This window comes from Gossypium hirsutum, chromosome A11, assembly GCF_007990345.1.
Source record: "Gossypium hirsutum isolate 1008001.06 chromosome A11, Gossypium_hirsutum_v2.1, whole genome shotgun sequence".
NCBI classification, from domain to species: Eukaryota; Viridiplantae; Streptophyta; class Magnoliopsida; order Malvales; family Malvaceae; genus Gossypium; species Gossypium hirsutum.
The window spans coordinates 70,551,281-70,572,318 of NC_053434.1; the positions used below are offsets into that span (position 1 = coordinate 70,551,281).

The 21,038-nt window shown below is 37.8% G+C and overlaps 1 long non-coding RNA gene across 1 annotated transcript; it reads right to left on the reverse strand.

Moving 5' to 3' along the window:
• Positions 1-11,495: 11,495 nt before the first annotated feature.
• Positions 11,496-12,885, reverse strand: LOC107890660 (uncharacterized). Its single transcript, XR_001682015.2, has 3 exons — positions 12,637-12,885; positions 12,012-12,366; positions 11,496-11,929 (listed from the first exon to the last, which is right to left on the reverse strand). It is a non-coding gene; the product is annotated as an uncharacterized lncRNA (long non-coding RNA).
• Positions 12,886-21,038: the final 8,153 nt, after the last annotated feature.

Here is a 21,038-nt window from a genome sequence, read left to right on the forward strand (position 1 = left end):
AATCAATTATCTTTTTTAGTAGGTTCGAGTCAGTGTGTAAACTTTGACAAGTCAACTATCCTTTTTAGTAAAAATACATCGGAGGAAGACAAGCAAGAGGTTGTTAATCAACTGAGAGTTCGTAGCTCAAGTGATCCGAAAAGGTACTTAGGGTTGCTGAGTAGAGTTGGAAAAATAAAAAAAGGAAGCTTTTTAAGTTTTAAAAGATCGAATAAAGCAATGCATTGATAATTGGAGTATCAGATATTTGTCTCGGGGTGGAAAGGAAGTTTTTATAAAAGCTGTTTTACAAGCTACATCGACATATTCAATGGCTTGTTTTTTATTACCAAAATCATTATTTGATGATATGGAAGGTATTATTGCTAATTATTGGTGGAAAAGGGGGCATGGGAAGAAAGGTATTCACTAGTGTTCTTGGAAAAACATTTACATTTCAAAAGAGAATGGAGGTTTCGGTTTCTAAAGTTTTAGTCAATTCAATCTTGCGTTATTAGCCAAGCAGGGTTGGCGCCTTTTTAATTATCCAAATTCTTTATTGGCCAAAGTTCTTAAAAAAAAATTTTTGAATTCAAATTTTTTAAATGCAGAATTGGGAAATTTACCTTCATTTACCTGGAAGAGTATCTGAGCAGCAAAGGGCCTTCTCCGAAATCGGTTGTGCTAGAGAATTGGAAAAGAAAAAATGATCTCTATATAGAATGATTGTTGGATTCCAGGGATTGTAACACCCCAAACCCAGCCTGGACGTTATGACCGGATCTGATGCGCCACATCGAAGCGTTCAAAACATTCCGTATTACTTAGTTTGGAAAAACTTAGTTGGTGTTGTAAAAGACACTTTTAAAAGTAGATTAAAGTGAATGGAAGCTGTGCACCAGGTAGGAAACCAGGAAGGAGAGGAGGTGAGTCCGTCGGACTGCTTAAGTACTAAGCTCCCTTCGGATCCAATCCTAGACATGCACACCGCCATTGCCACACTCTAACATCTCGTATAATTTGGAGAAAACCGTTTGGTTATGTCCATCTTAAGAAAATGATTAAGGTTGAAAAACGTTTGCTTAAAATATTAATTTTCTTGGAAAAACATTTACTTTGCGGAAACTTTGCGCGTCATCGTGATCTTTTAAAAACAAGTAGTTTTTATAAAACGAACCATAGTGCTAACCAGTTTAATAATCCCAAAAATAAAGTTAATTAAAAAGAGCGGCCTTATTACAACTTCAAGCATAATAAAAATAATCCAAATTAAATGCTAAACTTATTTAAAATTGGCAATCCATCTTCATGGCCACTCTGAATACCGCCTAGCTCCAAGTCCACCAACTAGGGCTCACCTGCAAGGATGGAAGGGAAAAGGGGGTGAGTTTCGGAAACTCAGTGTATACAGAAACCCATCCAAAGCCCAAATCAGCTCGAGCCCATTGGGCCTAACCCTATTCAGATAACAGTACACAGTGGACCGAAGCCCTTTTCAGAATACAGTAGCAAGGCCTTAGCCTTTTTAACATAACAGTGTGGCCCATAGGCCCAATTCAGTAACATAAGTAACCATAGTAGTAATGAATGCAAGCCCAACTGGGGAGACTACTCAACCCACCAACCGCTACACTGCCTCGTACCAGCCCTACACTCCATGTGGGGAATATCTCAACCCACCCAGCCCTACACTCCACAGTTGCAGCAACGCTGCTCAAATATCAGTGAGTTGAGGCAAAGCCTCCAGTACGTGGATAAACCACTTTCAATACTTCCTCCATCAATACCCCAATCCCATGCAACAGATATTAATAAAGCATATCATGTACAATACAGTATTAATCAATCATGCAGTTTAGCCAATTCAAACCCTAGGGGTATTTCGTTAATTATGCTCTTTAGGGGTACTTTCGTACTTACGCATCTACACACGGTATTTCAGTAATTTTTAGCAGTTTTATGCAATTTGGTTCCACCATTTAACTAACATGCTACTTTGCCCATCTCTTACCCATATTGGTCCGTAAGCCCATTGGGCCCAGTTTTGGCCCATCGAGACTCTTTTTTCGAAGTACGTTACAACGTCAGACGAACTTACTTACCACTTTGCGGTGCTAGATATAACAATTACTCTAAGTCTTGAGAGCATTCGCATACTCACAAGCCTATGAAATGACAGAATTTCGGCATTTCGGCTTTTGCCGAATTGAACTAAGAAAGGGTGTTCGGTACACACACTTGTTTCGCGACAACTGCTACTGAGATCTCTTCCGATGTCCTACAATTGATTAGCACAGTTCTTATTTACAAACCCCAAAACTTACTCATCCATGCTCAAACCATGTCCCTAAAAGCCTTTGAAACCTTACCTTTTTGCCAAAATAGATAGCTGGCTCCAAATCCGATTGCTCCAATGATTCACGCTTTTGATCCAACGCTTAAGAAGACTCTAATCACCGAAATAAAACATCAGTTACAAACCCTTAAAGCCTTATGCTCAAATCGACAACCTCCCTAATTTTTAGGGATTTCGACTTTTCCTAACATCGTAAAATAAGAACAGATCTGAGATGATAAGTACTTACCCCTTACTCCTACTTGATTTCCACGCAATCCGGTGCAGATTTATCTATCAAACGACGGTAGAACTCGATTCCCAAAGTCTTGAAGTTTCGGCTATAAGCCCCCAAATCTATGGTTTTTCGGCTTTTGTGTGATGAAGGAGATGACAATATAGAACTATAACTTTGAAGTAAAATTGCCGTCAGGTATCTAGGATTAAGAAAAGATAATCATAGATTAATAAAAATAAAGAACATAGAAGGACCTGGCTTTGAAGAAATCGGCACAAGCAGTGATCACAGGATTTCGGCTTTTATGGATTCGGCAAAAGTATTGATGAATAGCATGTATGATGAATGGTTTTGAAGAAGAAAAATAGAAAAAGAAGAATAGGGGAGGTGGTAGTTTCGGCTAGAGAGGAAAAAGAGAGAAAAGAAAACCTTGTGATGTCTGAGCAGAAGAGAACGGCACCACTCAATACCCTAGGTGCCGAAATACTAACCTCAAAACCCTCTGCCGATTTTTCCCCCTCAATTCGCAATATTCGGCCAACTCCTATCCTCTCTCCTAATCCCTTAAATCTCTCCCCTTATCACTCCTTAATCCAAGCATTTGGACTAATCCAAACTTTCCTTTAGCAGAATCCACTTGGACTCCAACACTTACCCCTCCTGCACTTAAAAATAAATGCATCTATTTGTCAACACAGGGAATCGATCCCATGCCTCCCTCTATGCTCCACACGCCACCTTTTTAGGAGCTTAGTGGCGTCACCCTTGCCACTTTACTACAGCTCTTTTTGTGATGCAATTTACCCATCACTCCACTTAATGCCACTTAGCCAGAACCCCTAACCTTTAAGTCCAAAAAATTTCAAAAATTCAACTGGGTTTTGGTCAACATATGGGCCTTCTATAAGCCCATTTACCTACTCAAAATATTAATTCCACATCCAAATACAAAATTTTAAAATCTTTACAAAATATTGAAAATCGTGAATAAATCCGAAAATCAGGATGTTACAACTCTACCCTCCTTAAAGAAATTTTGGCCTCGAAATTTTACCTTATTAGAACAGTTGAGGGTACTGTTGACGCATAGCCTCCTCAATCTCCCAAGTAGCTTCTTCTTTGCCATGGTTTCTCCAAAGTACTTTCACTAGTAGAACTGATTTCCTTCTCAACATCTTGACGTCACGATCAAGTATTTGCACAGGTTTCTCTTCGAAAGTTAAATCTGACTGTACCTCGATTTCTGTGATTGGTATGATATGAGTTGGGTCAGATCGATACATCCTCAGCATGGATACATGAAAAACGTCGTGGATACGATGCAGTTCTGGTGGTAACTCTAGCTGATAAGCCACTGGTCCAACCCACTTAACAATTCGGTAAGGCCCAATAAACCGTGGGCTCAACTTACCCTTCTTACCAAATCTCAAAATTTTCTTCCAAGGGGAAACCTTCAAGAAAACCATATCCCCAACAGCAAACTCAATCTCCTTGCGCTTCAGATCTGCATACGGCTTCTATCTATCAGATGCCTCCTTTAACCGTTCCCTTATCAGCCTAACCTTGCTTTCAGTGTCTGCCACCAATTCCGGTCCAAGCACTCGTCGTTCACCCAACTCTGTCCAACACGTCGGCGTACGACATCTTCGCCCATAAAGCGCTTCATATGGTGCCATCTGAATACTTGCTTGATAGCTGTTATTGTAAGCAAACTCCGCCAATGGTAAGTAGTCCTCCCAACTTCCACGAAAATCAATGATACAACCCCTCAACATATCCTTCAGAACCTGAATAACCCTTTCTGACTGTCCATCTGTCCGTGGGTGAAAAGCGGTGCTAAAATCCAATCGTGTACCCAACGCTTCCTGCAACTTCTGCCAAAACTGAGACGTAAACCTAGGGTCTATATCAGATATTATCGACACTGGCACCCCATGCAGTCGCACTACCTTCGCCACATATAACTTAGCCAACTTTTGCAGTGAGTAGTCGGTACGAACAGGTATGAAATGAGCAGATTTTGTTAACCTATCCACAACTACCCATACCGAATCTTTCTTGGTGGGTGTCAAAGGTAACCCACTCACAAAGTCCATTGTTACTCTTTCCCACTTCCATAGCGGAATTTTCATAGGTTGCAGTAATCCCGAAGGCAATTGGTGCTCAGCCTTAACCTGCTGGCACGTTAGACATTTCCCAACAAATTCAGTCACCTCTCGTTTTAATCTGGGCCACCACTACATCTCTCGCAAGTCTCGATATAACTTATTCCCTCCAGGATGCATGGCACAGAGTCCACCATGAGCCTCTTTCAGAATTAACTGCCTCAATTCAGGGTCCTTTGGAATACAAACCCTTCCACGAAAGCACAGAACTCCTTCAGTGTTCAACCCAAAATCCTCGTTCTCACCACTCTCAACTTGCTGGAACCGGAGAGCTAATGAATTGTCCTTCAACTGTTTTTCCTTAATCTGTTCAGTCCAAGTAGGCCTTACTTGCAGTTCTGCCAACAAGCTTCCATCGTCGTACAGACTTAATCGTGCGGACAAGGCTCTCAAATCAGTAACAACCCTTCGACTCAATGCATCTGCCACCACATTAGCCTTTCCTGGGTGGTACTCTATCGAACAGTCGTAGTCTTTAAGCAACTCCACCCATCTTCGTTGCCTAAGATTCAACTCTTTCTGAGTCAACAAATACTTTAAGCTCTTATGATCTGTGTATATGATGCACTTTTCCCCATATAAGTAGTGTCTCCAAATTTTTAACGCAAAAATCACCACTGCTAGCTCCAAATCATGCGTAGGGTAATTCACCTCATGAGCCTTAAGCTGTCGCGATGCATAAGCGACCACCTTGCCCTCTTGCATCAGTACGCAACCTAACCCCACATGCGACGCATCGCTGTATACAGTAAAGTCCTTCCCAGACACCGGTTGAATCAACACTGGCGCTTCGGTCAATACATTTTTCAACCGATCAAAAGCTTTTTGCTGTTTCTCGGTCCAGACAAATGGTACTCCTTTCCTTATGAGTTTTGTCAAGGGTGCTGCCTTTACCGAGAAACCCTCCACAAACCTTCTGTAGTAACCTGCCAACCCTAGGAAACTCCGAATTTCCGATACTGACCTAGGTGGCTTCCATTCCAGAATCGCTTCAATTTTACGAGGATCCACCTTAATCCCCTCGGCAGAGACCACATGCCCTAGGAAAGTTACCTCCCTCAACCAGAATTCGCACTTGCTGAATTTCGCATAGAGCTCCTTTTCCCTTAACACTTGCAGCACAATATGAAGATGCTCATCATGCTTCGCCTCCGTGTCAGAGTATACCAGGATATCGTCGATAAAGATGACTACGAACCGATCCAAGTAAGGTTGGAATACTTGGTTCATCAGATCCATAAAAGCTGCAGGTGCGTTCGTCAGCCCAAACGGCATGACCACAAACTCATAATGTCCATATCGAGTTCGGAATGCTGTCTTATGAATATCCCCTTCTTTTACCCTTAGCTGATGATATCCAGAACGAAGATCAATTTTGGAGAATACCGAAGCCCCCTCAGTTGATCGAACAGATCGTCAATCCTTGGTAGTGGATACTTATTCTTAATCGTCAGTTTGTTTAACTGGCGATAATCGATGCACATGCGCATCGTTCCAAGGAGACACACTAGGCCTAATGAAGCCTCTATCTAACAACTCTTGGATTTGAGCCTTCAGTTCCACCAACTCCTTCGGTGCCATCCTATAGGGTGTAATAGATACTGGAGCTGTTCCAGGCAATAAATCAATTCCAAACTCAACTTCCTGATTCGGAGGTAATCTAGGAAGCTCCACCGAAAAAACATCCCGAAATTCCCTAACAGTTCTGATGGTCTCCACAGTCAGATCCTCAGTTTCAGCTTGGCTTACCAAAGCCAGATATGCCTCGCATCCCTTGCGCATCAGTTTCTCAGCCCTCAACGCCGATACTACATTGGATAAGTAATCCCTTCGTTCTCCAATAATCATTACCTCTTCATCATTGACAGTCCTTAACACCTCCTCTTAGCTGCACAATCCAAAGTTGCCTTATGCTTGGTCAACCAATCCATCCCTAGTATCAAATCGAATTCCTCAAACGGTAACTCCATCAAATCCCCACAGAAAACCCTGCCTTGAATCTCCAGAGGCACCTCCTTGAAGAGTTTCTCTACCTTAACCGAATGACCTAAAGGACTTATCACAGACACCCCACATACAGTCTCCTCGGAGTGCACACCCAGTGCCCCAGAAATGTTATATGCCACATATGAATGGGTTGATCCCACATCAATCAGAGCAGTATAAGGTACACCATAGATAAAAAAACGTACCAGTTATGACATCAGGTGCGTCACCCTCCTCGCGGCGACGAGCAGCATACACCAAAGCTGGCTGACGAGCATCCGCGTTACCAATACCCCTGCTGGGTGCCCCACGTCCACGACCATTACCACCGCGACCTTGTCCACGACCTCTTGGCAGCGGCGGTCCATCCCTCACAGGTTGAGCCGGTCGCACAGCCCCTTGTTCGGCCCCCTGAGCCTGAGTGGCCCTCCTAGGACAATCTTTAATCCTATGCTCCTTAGACCCGCAACGAAGACAAGCCCCAGAATGCTTCCAGCACTCTTCTTGATGCATTCTGCCGCAATCCCCACAAGCTTGCGGTCTACCTGTGTTCACCGGAACTGCTCAAACCGGTTCCTCCATCCTAGCTCTCTTAACATTTCGATTTGCAGCACTCGCTGGTCCAGCATCCCTCCTGAACCGATTCCGATCCCTATCACGATTCTTCCGTTCGGTTTGTTTCACCTCCTCGGCTATCTTAGCCTTCTCTACCAGTGCAGCGAAATCTCGCTCTCTCTGCGGAGCTATGAGCACCCTTAACTAATCTCTGAGACCATCCTCAAAACGAACGCTGCACTCGTATTCAGTGGAAACGATGCCATTAGCATACCGACTCAATCGTAGAAACTCCGCCTCATATTCAGCAATGGTCTTATTTCCTTGAGTCAGATTTAAGAACTCCTTTCTGCGTGCATCCACATAGCTAGCTCCAACATATTTTGCCTTAAAGGTCTGTTTGAACAGCTCCCATGTTACCCTCTTAGCTGGGGTACCCTCTCTCACAGTAATCCACCACTGATACGCTTCATCCCGTAGCAACGACACCGCCCCTTTCAACTTCTGTTCTACTGAGCAGTCCAGGTCATCCATGATCCGCTCTGTGGCTTCCAACCAGTACTCCGCCACATTTGGGGCCACTCTAGATACGCCCCTAAAAATCTCAGCTCCATTGGCCCGAAGTCGTTCAGAAATGGACCCCCTATTCATGGCCCCGACGTTAGCTCCGGCCACCCTTTCCAAAACCCTCAACATGGCCTGAGACAGAGCGTCATCCCCTGCGGCCCGATCGTACAGCCCATTTTCATTAACCGGTGGTGGACGTACCTCGCCAGCTGGCATGTGTTCAGATGATGCAGATCCAGCTTGAATGCTACCTCGGCCTCGACCACGGCCTCTTCCTCGAGTAGCCCTTGTACTCATAACGATTTATCTGATTACGAATTTTGACATTAGTTTACTGGTTTCACTATTTATTACTGAATGTCTTATGAACAGATAGAGTTTCAGAGTTATTTTCGCGCAATCACAATTTAGCTACGGTCTCAGTTTTGTAGCCCTAATACTACCTTATCAATAGCACTATCTCTAAGGCTCAGTACTATCTATAGTATTATTTCCAGTCCAGTTCCATATAAATATGTAAAGTAGAAAAAGAACACTTACAGACTTGGTGCCGGGGATTCAGTGTGCCACTTCTTTATCCGTCCATAAAAACCCATGTTTTTGTTTACCGAAAATAAAAAGATTTCATTTGAAAACACTTTCATTTTAAAACTATTGATTTAACCTCGTTCAATAGAAAAACTTTGAACATCTTTGAAAAACTTATAGAAAAAACTTCTTTTTTTTAAAGATTTTTGGACTCGATCCACAGCCGAGTTGTTGCAACCAAGCTCTGATACCACTAAATGTAACACCCCAAACCCGGCCTGGACGTTATGACCGGATCTGATGCGCCACATCGAAGCGTTCAAAACATTCCGTATTACTTAGTTTGGAAAAACTTAGTTGGTGTTGTAAAAGACACTTTTAAAAGTAGGTTAAAGTGAATGGAAGCTGTGCACCAGGTAGGAAACCAGGAAGGAGAGGAGGTGAGTCCGTCGGACTGCTTAAGTACCAAGCTCCCTTCGGATCCAATCCTAGACATGCACACCGCCATTGCCACACTCTAACATCTCGTATAATTTGGAGAAAACCGTTTGGTTATGTCCATCTTAAGAAAATGATTAAGGTTGAAAAACGTTTGCTTAAAATATTAATTTTCTTGGAAAAACATTTACTTTGCGGAAACTTTGCGCGTCATCGTGATCTTTTAAAAACAAGTAGTTTTTATAAAACGAACCCTAGTGCTAACCAGTTTAATAATCCCCAAAATAAAGTTAATTAAAAAGAACGGCCTTATTACAACTTCAAGCATAATAAAAATAATCCAAATTAAATGCTAAACTTATTTAAAATCGGCAATCCATCTTCATGGCCACTCTGAATCCTGCCTAGCTCCAAGTCCACCAACTAGGGCTCACCTGCAAGGATGGAAGGGAAAATGGGGTGAGTTTGGGAAACTCAGTGTATACAGAAACCCATCTAAAGCCCAAATCAGCTCGAGCCCATTGGGCCTAAGCCCTATTCAGATAACAGTACACAGTGGACCGAAGCCCATTTCAGAATACAGTAGCAAGGACTTAGCCTTTTTAACATAACAGTGTGGCCCATAGGCCCAATTCAGTAACATAAGTAACCATAGTAGTAATGAATGCAAGCCCAACTGGGGAGACTACTCAACCCACCAACTGCTACACTGCCCCGTACCAGCCCTACACTCCATGTGGGGAATATCTCAACCCACCCAGCCCTACACTCCACAGTTGCAGCAACGCTGCTCAAATATCAGTGAGTTGAGGCAAAGCCTCCAGTACGTGGATAAACCACTTTCAATACTTCCTCCATCAATACCCCAATCCCATGCAATAGATATTAATAAAGCATATCATGTACAATACAGTATTAATCAATCATGCAGTTTAGCCAATTCAAACCCTAAGGGTATTTCGGTAATTATGCTCTTTAGGGGTACTTTCGTACTTACGCATCTACACACGGTATTTCAGTAATTTTTAGCTGTTTTATGCAATTTGGTTCCACCATCTAACTAACATGCTACTTTGCCCATCTCTTACCCATATTGGTCTGTAAGCCCATTGGGCCCAGTTTTGGCCCATCGAGACCCTTTTTCCGAAGTACATTACAACGTCACACGAACTTACTTACCACTTTGCGGTGCTAGATCTAACAATTACTCTAAGTCTTGAGAGCATTCGCATACTCACAAGCCTATGAAATGCCGGAATTTCGGTATTTCGGCTTTTGCCGAATTGAACTAAGAAAGGGTGTTTGGTACACACACTTGTTTCGCGACCACTGCTATTGAGATATCTTCCGATGTCCTACAATTGATTAGCACAGTTCTTATTTACAAACCCCAAAACTTACTCATCCATGCTCAAACCGTGTCCCTAAAAGCCATTGAAACCTTACCTTTTTGCCAAAATCGATAGCTGGCTCCGAATCCGATTGCTCCAATGATTCACGCTTTTGATCCAACGCTTAAGAAGACTCTAATCACCGAAAGAAAACATCAGTTACAAACCCTTAAAGCCTTATGCTCAAATCGACAGCCTCCCTAATTTTTAAGGATTTCGGCTTTTCCTAACATCGTAAAATAAGAACAGATCTGAGATGATAAGTACTTACCCCTTCCTCCTACTTGATTTCCACGCAATCTGGTGTAGATTTATCTATCAAACGACGGTAGAAATCGATTCCCAAAGTCTTGAAGTTTCGGCTATAAGCCCCCAAATCTATGGTTTTTCAGCTTTTGGGTGATGAAAGAGATGACAATATAGAACTATAACCTTGAAGTAAAATTGCCGTCAGGTATCTAGGATTAAGAAAAGATAATCGTAGATTAATAAAAATAAAGAACATAGAAGGACCTGCCTTTGAAGAAATCGGCACAAGCAGTGATCACAGGATTTCGGCTTTTATGGATTCGGCAAAAGTATTGATGAATAGCAGGTATGATGAATGGTTTTGAAGAAGAAAAATAGAAAAAGAAGAATAGGGGAGGTGGTAGTTTCGGCTGGAGAGGAAAAAGAGAGAAAAGAAAACCTTGTGATGTCTGAGTAGAAGAGAACGACACCACTCAATACCCTAGGTGTCGAAATACTAACCTCAAAACCCTCGGACGATTTTTCCCCCCTCAATTCCCAATATTCGGCCAACTCCTATCCTCTCTCCTAATCCCTTAAATCTCTCCCCTTATCACTCCTTAATCCAAGCGTTTGGACTAATCCAAACTTTCCTTTAGTAGAATCCACTTGGACTCCAACACTTACCCCTCCTGCACTTAAAAATAAATGCATCTATTTGTCAACACAGGGAATCGATCCCATGCCTCCCTCTATGCTCTACACGCCACCTTTTTAGGAACTTAGTAGCATCACCCTTGCCACTTTACTACAGCTCTTTTTGTGATGCAATTTACCCATCACTCCACTTAAAGCCACTTAGCCAGAACCCCTAACCTTTAAGTCCAAAAAATTTCAAAAATTCAACCGGGTTTTGGTCAAACACATGGGCCTTCTATAAGCCCATTTACCTACTCAAAATATTAATTCCACATCCAAATACAAAATTTTAAAATCTTTACAAAATATTAAAAATCGCGAATAAATCCGAAATCAGGATGTTACAGGGATTGAAAAAGTTGGTTGCAAAATAGAGAAGAAAATGATGAACTACAATTAGTTTCAGATCTAATTGATAGTGAAAATAAGACATGGAAAATAGAGTTAATCAACAATACCATTCAAACGGAAGTTGCCTAAAAGATATTGCAGATTCCTCTTACAGAAGCAGACCACGAAGATTTTCAAGTGTGGAAAGGAGAACTTTCTGGAGAATTTTCTGTCTGAAGGGCCTATAAACTATTACAATATGCTAGCTTGGATCCTAATAGTTATTTATTACAGGTCGAAATCAAAGACTTTTACAGGAAACTATAGGATTTATAGCTACCATAAAAAATTACATTAATAATTTGGCAGATCTCCTGAAATTATATCCCTACACTAGTCAACCTTAGATATAAGCGAGTAATTACAAATGTCACATGTCCTCGCTGTGACTCTGAAGAAGAGGATAGCCACCATGCTTTTAGAAAATGCCCTGTAATCAAAGAAATATGGCAAAACCTTAATCTCTCTTGGGTTACATCTCATATAAGTCAAAATATCTAGGAGTGGCTAACCTGGGTTTTCGGAAAAGGTACTAAGGAACAGTGTTGGTTCTTTTGTTGCGCCTTATGGTTCATTTGCAGCTTACAAAATCAGTATGTTCATGAAAGAAAATCCATTTCAGTTAGACATCTGTCACAAAAAATCAGAAGATATGTAGAAGAACTTGAAGTGGTGCGCAAGAAAAAGTTTACCTTTAATACAGAAGAGTTCATCACAAACAGGGGCGATAAGAATTAATACGGTATAGTTCGATGTTGCTTTTGACAAAAGATGTTCTAGATCAGCTTTGGGTTTAGTGGTTCGGGATCAGATGGATGAGTTAAAAGCCTTAAAGATGATTCTCCATTATAATATCTCATCTCCGTTCTAGCAGAAGCTCATGCAGGATTAGAAGCTATCAAGTTAGTATTATCAATGGGTCTAAGCTCAGCAACAATAATAGGAGATTCAAAAATAGTTATAAAAAAATGTCAATCGATAGAAGTAGACAAATTAGTACTAAGAGCAATTATCAGAGATATTCAAAATAAGAGATCTCGGCTCCCAGAGGTTACTTTTCAGTTTATTCACAGATCAGAGAATACTCACGCTCATAGAGTAGCAAAAGAAGCACTTGAAAGAAGAGAAGAATCGTACCTGGTGGGGGAAGTGCTGAACCACAAAAAGTTGGCTCTAGAAGGAAGATGGAGAAGAAACGTAGATTGAGACTGTCAGTGAGGAGGAAATAGTATACAAGATAGCAGGTAAAGTAAAAATCTCTTTGGGAAGGATTATCTGCTGAAAAGGCATGGCTGGTGACAGTAAAAGAAGATAAAATTTAATGATGGCCAGGCTATTTTGATTTGACTGGGAAAACTAATAGGTTTCCTTTTATTTATTATTTCTTTTCTGTTCTTGCTTTAAATTTCTTTCGTTTCTGTTTGTTCATTTTAGTAATGGGCCTCTAACTTAAAATTGGTTGCCAATTTTTGTTTATTTGCTTTGTAAGAGAACTTGAGCCCAAAATTTGTTGGGGAGTAGTTAGATGGTTTTATCAAATAAAAGCCCAGTCATTCTATTTCAAAAAAATAATAATAATAAATGTTTTGTAGTATAAAGGTTAAAATATGTTATAAGTCTATGTATACTTCATAGATTTGTAATTTAGTCTTTGTACTTTTATTTTCAAGAATTTAGTCCCTTTTATTTTTCAAATTTGAAAACCAAGTCCAATTGTTGACATCATTAATTTTTTTTTGTGAATTTTATTAATGTTACATTTTTAAATAAAAAAATACTCATTTAGTAGTCATATAATTAAAAAAAATGACGTTGTAATGAATCTAAATTTAACATAATATTTTTAATATATGCAAAAACAATGTAAAATATAAAAGTATTGATAAAAATAAATTCAATTAAACAATGAAAAATAAGAAAATCTCAAATGTATGTTTGTTTAATTGAAAACAACTTTTATGAAATATTTTTAAGAAATCTACCAAATAACAGAAATCATTTCACAGATTCATCTAAACACCAGAAAATATTAGCTTTTTTAGAAAAGTAAATAATTTTCCAGAAAAGTAAATAATTTTCCAGAAATCATTTTTCGGAAGTCATTGTCAGTGAAACAAACGGAGCCTTATATTGATTTCAAATACAAGTAACTCTCCTGGAAAAGAAATTTCATTCAAACTAAGTCATTCTCTATATTTCGCTATTTTCCATTTAAAGCTAAAGCCAAACCTTGTTGTTAATCACACTACATTTATGTATTAAATTTGAAATTTCCATCAACATATGTTTAAACCAAGCTAATAGTATTTGAAAACTATGTAATTACATACTTTTACCAGTAATTAATAAAAATATGTCGTTTTCTTTTTCTTTACCTAAAAATACACTAAAGACATGGCTTTTTTTTAGCTTTACAAGTATCTTCAAATACGACTTGGGCTAGTATCAATGAAGAAATTTTCAAAGAAAACCAAAATGACTAGTAATTAAAAGAGGTTTTCAACCTAGTAGAGATAGCATCCAACTTTCGTCATATAATCACCATATTAGGGCCAACCTGTAGTGCCCTCAAGGGTCAAAACTCAATTGTCCTAAGCATTTCATCAAGAATGTCATTCATACATCCTCTACTTAATATGTATTTTTTTTAAAGATTCTAAATAGACCCTTATATTTAGTTGTAATTTCTATTTTATGCTTTGTAAAGATTCTTAATATGTATTGTCCATTTTTTTTGACAAGTTGTTATTGCTTCCTCTTCTTATTTGGCTTGTTTGATTGCTTCCTACACCAAGAGTTGAGCATCTTGTATTCATTAAATCACTCTAAGTTCTTTGGCAATTAAGTTATTTGATTTTGTTTTACTGTTATTGGAATTAGTATTGGAGAAATGTGACCTTTTACTACGATTTGAAGATATGTAACACTTTAATATCTTGCAGTAATGGCTCGTCTGCCTTTAATAGTACAAAGTGAGAGGCGTAAAAGAATTGGTCTTGCTATTATAATATGGTTGCAAATGTGTACAGTTGCGAGTTGGTTCTTAGTTGCATTGGGTGTCATCTATATCCTACATACTTATAGACCAATAATTAGATCCTATATTTTAGATTTTTTATGCAAAACGAGATTATGTGAAAAGACTTCTACATGCTAGTGATGAGACTTGTATTGAACAAGTTAGGATGAATAGAATTACCTTTTTTAAACTATGTGAGATGTTACAAACTTTAGAGGGATTAAAGTCGTCAAGGAACATGCTTGTTGATGAGCAAGTGGCAATGTTTTTACATATCATTTCTCATAACCATAAAAATCGAGTTATCAAGCATCACTTTAATAGGTCTGGCGAAACTGTTAGCAGATCATTTCACAATGTTTTAAATGTTGTCATACGCTTACAAGATGTGTTATTTAAAAAGGCAGAGCCAATTACAGCTAATTCTGCAGACCCAAGGTGGAAATAGCTCAAGGTATTGGAGTGAGTTCTATATATAACTCGTACATAATTTAGTCCATTTAGATTTAAATATAGTATCCTAACCCGAGGTTTTATGCATGTGATGTAGAATTGTTTAGGTGCTTTAGATGTAACCCACATCAAGATTAACATTCCAACAGTTGATAAACCTAGATATCGAACACGAAAAGTTGACATAGCAACAAATATGTTAGGTGTTTGTACACCTGATATGCATTTTGTTTATGTTCTTCCTGGTTAAAAAGATTCTATTACTAATGGACAAGTTCTTTGAGATGCCATTAGTAGGAGACACGGACTAAAAGTTCCTCATGGTAAAGTGCAAAATTAGAGGAATTTGAAATAATTTTTAAGATCATACTTTTTTGGGAAATTAACCGTGATAAATAGTTTCTTTTTATAGGTTGTTATTATCTAGTTAATGCTGGATACACAAATTGTGAGGGATTTCTTACGCCTTTTAGAGGACAAAGATATCTTTTGAATAAGTGGCATCAAGGTTACCAGCCAAGTACTCTGGAATATTTTTTCAATATGAAACATGCTTCAGCGCGTAATGTTATTGAAAGATGTTTTGGGTTATTAAAACTTATATGGGGAATAGTTAGGAGTCCATCATTCTATCCTATGAGGGTGCACAATAGAATCATTATTGCATGTTATTTGCTCCATAATTTTATTCGAACCTATATGAGTCTTGATCCTATTGAAGCAGAGTTGGGAGAAGGATTACCTAGTAATGTGATAGATGATGATGAATCGAATATCGTAAATATTCATCCATCGGATGCATGGGCTACTTGGAGGATGGAACTAGCCAACCAAATGTTCGATGAATGGCAAACACCTATAAATTAGTTAGGTTTAGGGTAAAAATAGTAAATGTTAAGTTGTTTATGTTATTTCATGTATCTAGTTTATGAAACTTTTGTGGTGTTTGAGTTGTTTTTTTTGTATTGTACTAGACTTGTTAAATGATAATTTATTTTCTTTTGATTCAGCATGTGTTTTAATTTTATAAAGTGTTGACCTTTTGATGCATAATATTGAACTTAATTTTCATTTTCATTTTTTCTTAAGATAGTTATGTCAAAATTTTCACAATCAAGTGTTTCTTCCCAAAATTCTCGAGGAACCAAAAGGAAATAGGTTCCAGAATAAGATGTTGTGTTAGTTGCTTGTATGGTTAATTGCTTGTATGGTTGACTTGCACAATGTTGGAACCTTTAATGCAGATACGGGATTCAAAGCTGGTTATTTAAATGAGTTGGAAAAAATGTTAGAAAAAGTTTTAACCTATGCCATGTTGAAGGCTAAGCCTAATCTTGAATCGAGGATTAGGACATTGAAAAGGGATTGGTCAATCGTTTATGACATGTTTAGTGGAAAAAATAGTAGCGGCTTTGGTTAGGATGAGCATAGACAGCTTGTTGTTGCTGAAGATGCGATGTGGAACTCATATATAAACGTAAGAATTATTTCAAGTCTTTATTATCTTATTTTGACCAAACTTATATCTAATATGAATTCTTTATTTTTATAGAATCATAAAGAAGCTGCTCAATTCAAACATTGAAGTTTCCCTTATTACGACCAACTTACTGCCATCTACGCAAAAGATCGAGCCTCTGGGAAAGATGCTCAAACAGCCGGTGATATTATTGAAGAAATAGATATTGAAGATGCAACTACTACAAATACTCACGAAAAAAGAAACGATTTCCATGGATGCGAAGCTGATGTTTCTTTGGATGACATGGATCTTTCAATTACACAACCGCAACCAGCTAGAAACCAAGGTGATTCCACATTTTCAAAGAAGAAAAAATAGATTTATGATGCAAGTGATTCTTCTACTTCATTTAATGATGCTGCCACTTTATTGACAGAAAACATACGGGCCGTTGGCCTTGAAATTAGTAAGAGTATTGCCTCCGAAGTGCTAATTCAACAAAAGTCAGAAATGATCATTCAAGAAAGTGCTCTAAAATTATATCCAACATTATGTGAAGTAGAAGGTTTAATTGAGGATGAGAGCTATCGCGCATTGAGGAAAATTCCAAATCATCCAACGTATATGCTCATTTTCTTTAGTTTACCTTCTTTTGTGCGATTGGAATGGGTCAGAAGATTTCTTGCTGACTATAGTGGGCCAACGGCCCATATAAAGACATAAAACAAAACAAAAATCAAAAACCAAAAGAAGAGAATAATAAAAACCCAATAATAAAAGTCCAATATTAAATCCAAATACAAGACAAAAACTAATACCTATTACATGGCCCAATAATTAAAACCCAAAACTTGACCCAAGACCCAAAATACAGGCCCAATAGGCCTAGAAAATTACAACTCTAGAACCCTAGGGTTCTCTCCCTTGCGCCGCAACCAGACTCAGCCTCCATGCCTCTGTACGCCTCAACGTATCAGCAGCCACGTCACAGCCCTCGTACGCCACGCCTGCACCTCTATACGCATGCCAGCAGACTCCGTACCTGCAAGTAAATACAAAACCACACAACAGCAAATACGAAAGGAGGGATTTGTATTTTGATTTTTGTTTTTATTTGTGGATATTTCAGCTATAAAGCCAAGGTTTTTTTTCATTGTATTTTTTTTACACGTAATACGCAATACAGATACAATATTGGCAGATTGAATACAAAAGAAAAAGAAAAGAAAGGTGATTTTTGAGGGCTTCATTCATCTTCTCTTTTTGAATCTATTCTTTTCTTCCTAGTTTTTGAGCGGATATTCTCGAGTATAAGAATATAAAACGAAAGAGGATTTTACCTTGTGAAGCTAGCCGTCGTTCCCCCTTCACTTCGTCGAAATCAAAGTCTGAATGGGGTCTCAAAGGCGAAAACCACTCTTTTAGGGCTCGGATGCGTAGACCGTCATTCGTGGTGGCACATTAGTGTCGAGGGTAACATTTTGGGGGTTAACTGGGCAGCAAAAGGGGGAAGCTAATGCACTGCTAGGGTTTCGGCTGAATGAAGACCCATTTAGTCTTTTAAAGAGGAGAAAACGGCGCCGTTTAGGCCAAATATTTTGGCCTAAAAAAACGACACCGTTCGAATCTATGCCCGGTGACCCGACCCGATCTCCCCTAGGATCCGTGCGTTTTCACGGTGAGGGGTTAATTGTGCATTAAATCCCTCCCCTTTTGCGCCACGTTTAAATTAGCCCATCTGCGCTTCTTTTTGCTTTTTAATTTTTTTCTATAATTTGAGCTATTTTGCAATCGAGTCCGCGCATGTGAGCAGCGTTTTAGGGCATGGATTAATTCCAATCTGAGCCCCTATGCATTCGTGCGCTTCGCACTTTAGTCCTCTTTTTGTTCATTTTAATTTAGTTTTCTATCAACACCATGCATTGTTTTTCTTGATAATTCGTTTTTTTTTGTTTATTTGTTGAAATAATAGTAATAGTTTTACCTTGTCTTAAAAATTGTTATTTAAAAATCTTCATATTATATTTTGTTAACACTATATATGTTATTTTATTTAAACATTTTTATATACTCGTACATATATATAATGCCTTAGTCGATTTTTTTGTTTGTGCAATCTGCCACCTTGAAATCCATTTAATATTTTTTATGAATGTTAATCTATTTTAATTTTTCTTCATTTGTGTAGTTATTTCGAAATTCTTTTTGTACATACATACATGCTTTGAGACGTATGTTTGATTCATATACTTCTTTAAATCCATGTATGTTAGCATATATTTTATTATTCTAACATGTTCTGTATATATGTTTTACATAAAATTATTTTTGTACTTACTTATATTCACATATATATTTGATTTATACATCATTAAACCTGTACATATTACCATTTCTATGTTAATTTACATATACTTACTTTTAGATTTATATGTAGATATATTAATGCGCTTATTACTTTAGTAGATTTTTCTATTTTAAAACACTTCTTGCTTCATGATTTGTCAAGTATTTCCTTTATGTACATATGAAGTAATTTTAGAAACTTCATTCTTTTGTAATTATAAAATTATTATTTTTTGAGTATATCTTTATATTATATTTTATATAGTCTATTATTTTAAATGCTTTAATATAAGGATATGTATAATTTTTAAACTAATTTAAAATTTTATATATGTCTTTTTATTAATCCCATGTTTTTTACAATAGATTTACATGTACATATGTCTTTTAAATCTATTTTGTGTGTTATGTCTTGTCTTGTATCTTTATTATTCTTTTGCATTATATATTATTAAAGTTAGCATGTAGTTTGTCAACTTTTAAATATATTTGTGTTTAAAATATTTTACATGCAATTTGATTCAAACTTTCATTCTATAATATTTATTTCAAAATTATATATTTATCCCTAGTTTTTTTATATATATACAAATTTGTCAACGTACATTTTATGTGTCCATTTGTTTGTCGTTATTTTAAAATAGTTTTATACCATATTACTTCTTTGATTCGCATTTTGTTTTGTGTATCTAATAGTAGCCATATCATATTATGTCATGCATATTGTCGTTGCATATTGTATTCATCGTTTTGTATTGTCATGTTAATCATACTCCATGCATGATTGAAATCGAATTATATTTTCAAGCTAGTTATGCTTAGTCATTTAAGTTCTTGTAGTTGATTAAATAAATTGTATTGTCTTCATTTTTTCCATTGTCATATTTTCATGCGTACACATATTACCCCATTCATCGTTTTCCACTTGATTTAAGAAATGTGGTTTTATAAAATCCAAATTTTATGATTAATTTCATCTTATTTCAAATCGAATTAATGCGTTTAAGCTAGTTTCACAATTATTAAGAATTCTTTAAAACGAAGTCGATATTCGATTCTTGGCAATTCGTGGAATCATGCCCTAACGTGTTAGGTTGCAATTTCTCATTCGCTCAAAGTGATCGAAGGTCCCTTTAGAATTTCACCCATGTCTTTTAAAAATCCCTTAAACGAAGGCGATATGCGATATTTGGTAATTCGCGGAATCGTGCTCTAACGTGCTGGGTTGCAATTTCCCGTTTGCTTAAAATAATCAAATATCCCTTCAAAATTTCACTCATGTCTTCTAAAAATCCTTTAAAACGAAGGTAATATTTAGTGTTTGACAATTCGGGAATTATGCCCTATCCTGCTAGGTTGTGATTTCTCGTTTGCTCAAAACAATCGAATATTCCTTTAGATTTTCACTCATATTTATTAAAAACCTTTCAAAACGAAGGCGATGTTCGATGTTTGGCGATTTGAGAATCGTGCCCTATCGTGCTGGGTTGCGCTTTTTCATTTGTCCAAACTAATCGAAGATCCCTTCGGAATTTCACTCGTATTTTCTAAGGCGAGGCAATGTTCAATGTTTGGAAATTCGAGGAATCGTGCCCTACTATGCTAGGTTTCGATTTTTTGTAGGACCAAATAGTTGGGCATCCTTTTGTAATTTTTGAATTATAAACTTTCGGACATCGAAACAAGAAGATTTTGGCAACCAACTCGGGTTACTCGAATGTTATTAAAAAAGAACCACATTTCAAAAACATTTTTCTATTTTAGACATAAGGACAGTATCTAATCGATTTGGTACCAATTTTGGGTGTAGTGAGGGTTCTAATCCTTCCTCATAAGTAACCGACTTCCGAGCCCATTTTCTCTTATTTTTGTAGACCAGGATCGTCGTTTTAGTAAACTAAAATGTTTTATTGAAATAACCAAATTCTTAGGTGACCAGATCACACCAAAACAAAAGTTCAGTGGCGACTCCATATTTTTGTTTTTCAAAAGTCGATTCTCCCATTTTCATTAAACCTTTAAAATTTTTAAAGAAAAAGGGTGGTTTCGACAGCTTGGCGACTCCACTGGGGACGAACGAGAGTCAAGCCATAAAATCGATTGTCTGTTGTCCTTTTGTCAAAAAACCGAATGCTTATTTTAAAAATCATGTGCCTTTCAAATGCATTTGTTTGTATGGTTGTTATAGTTCGGGTCTTGTAGAATAATACTGCATTTCATTGCATGACCGCTGTGGTCACACCCTCTAAGTGGGAGTAA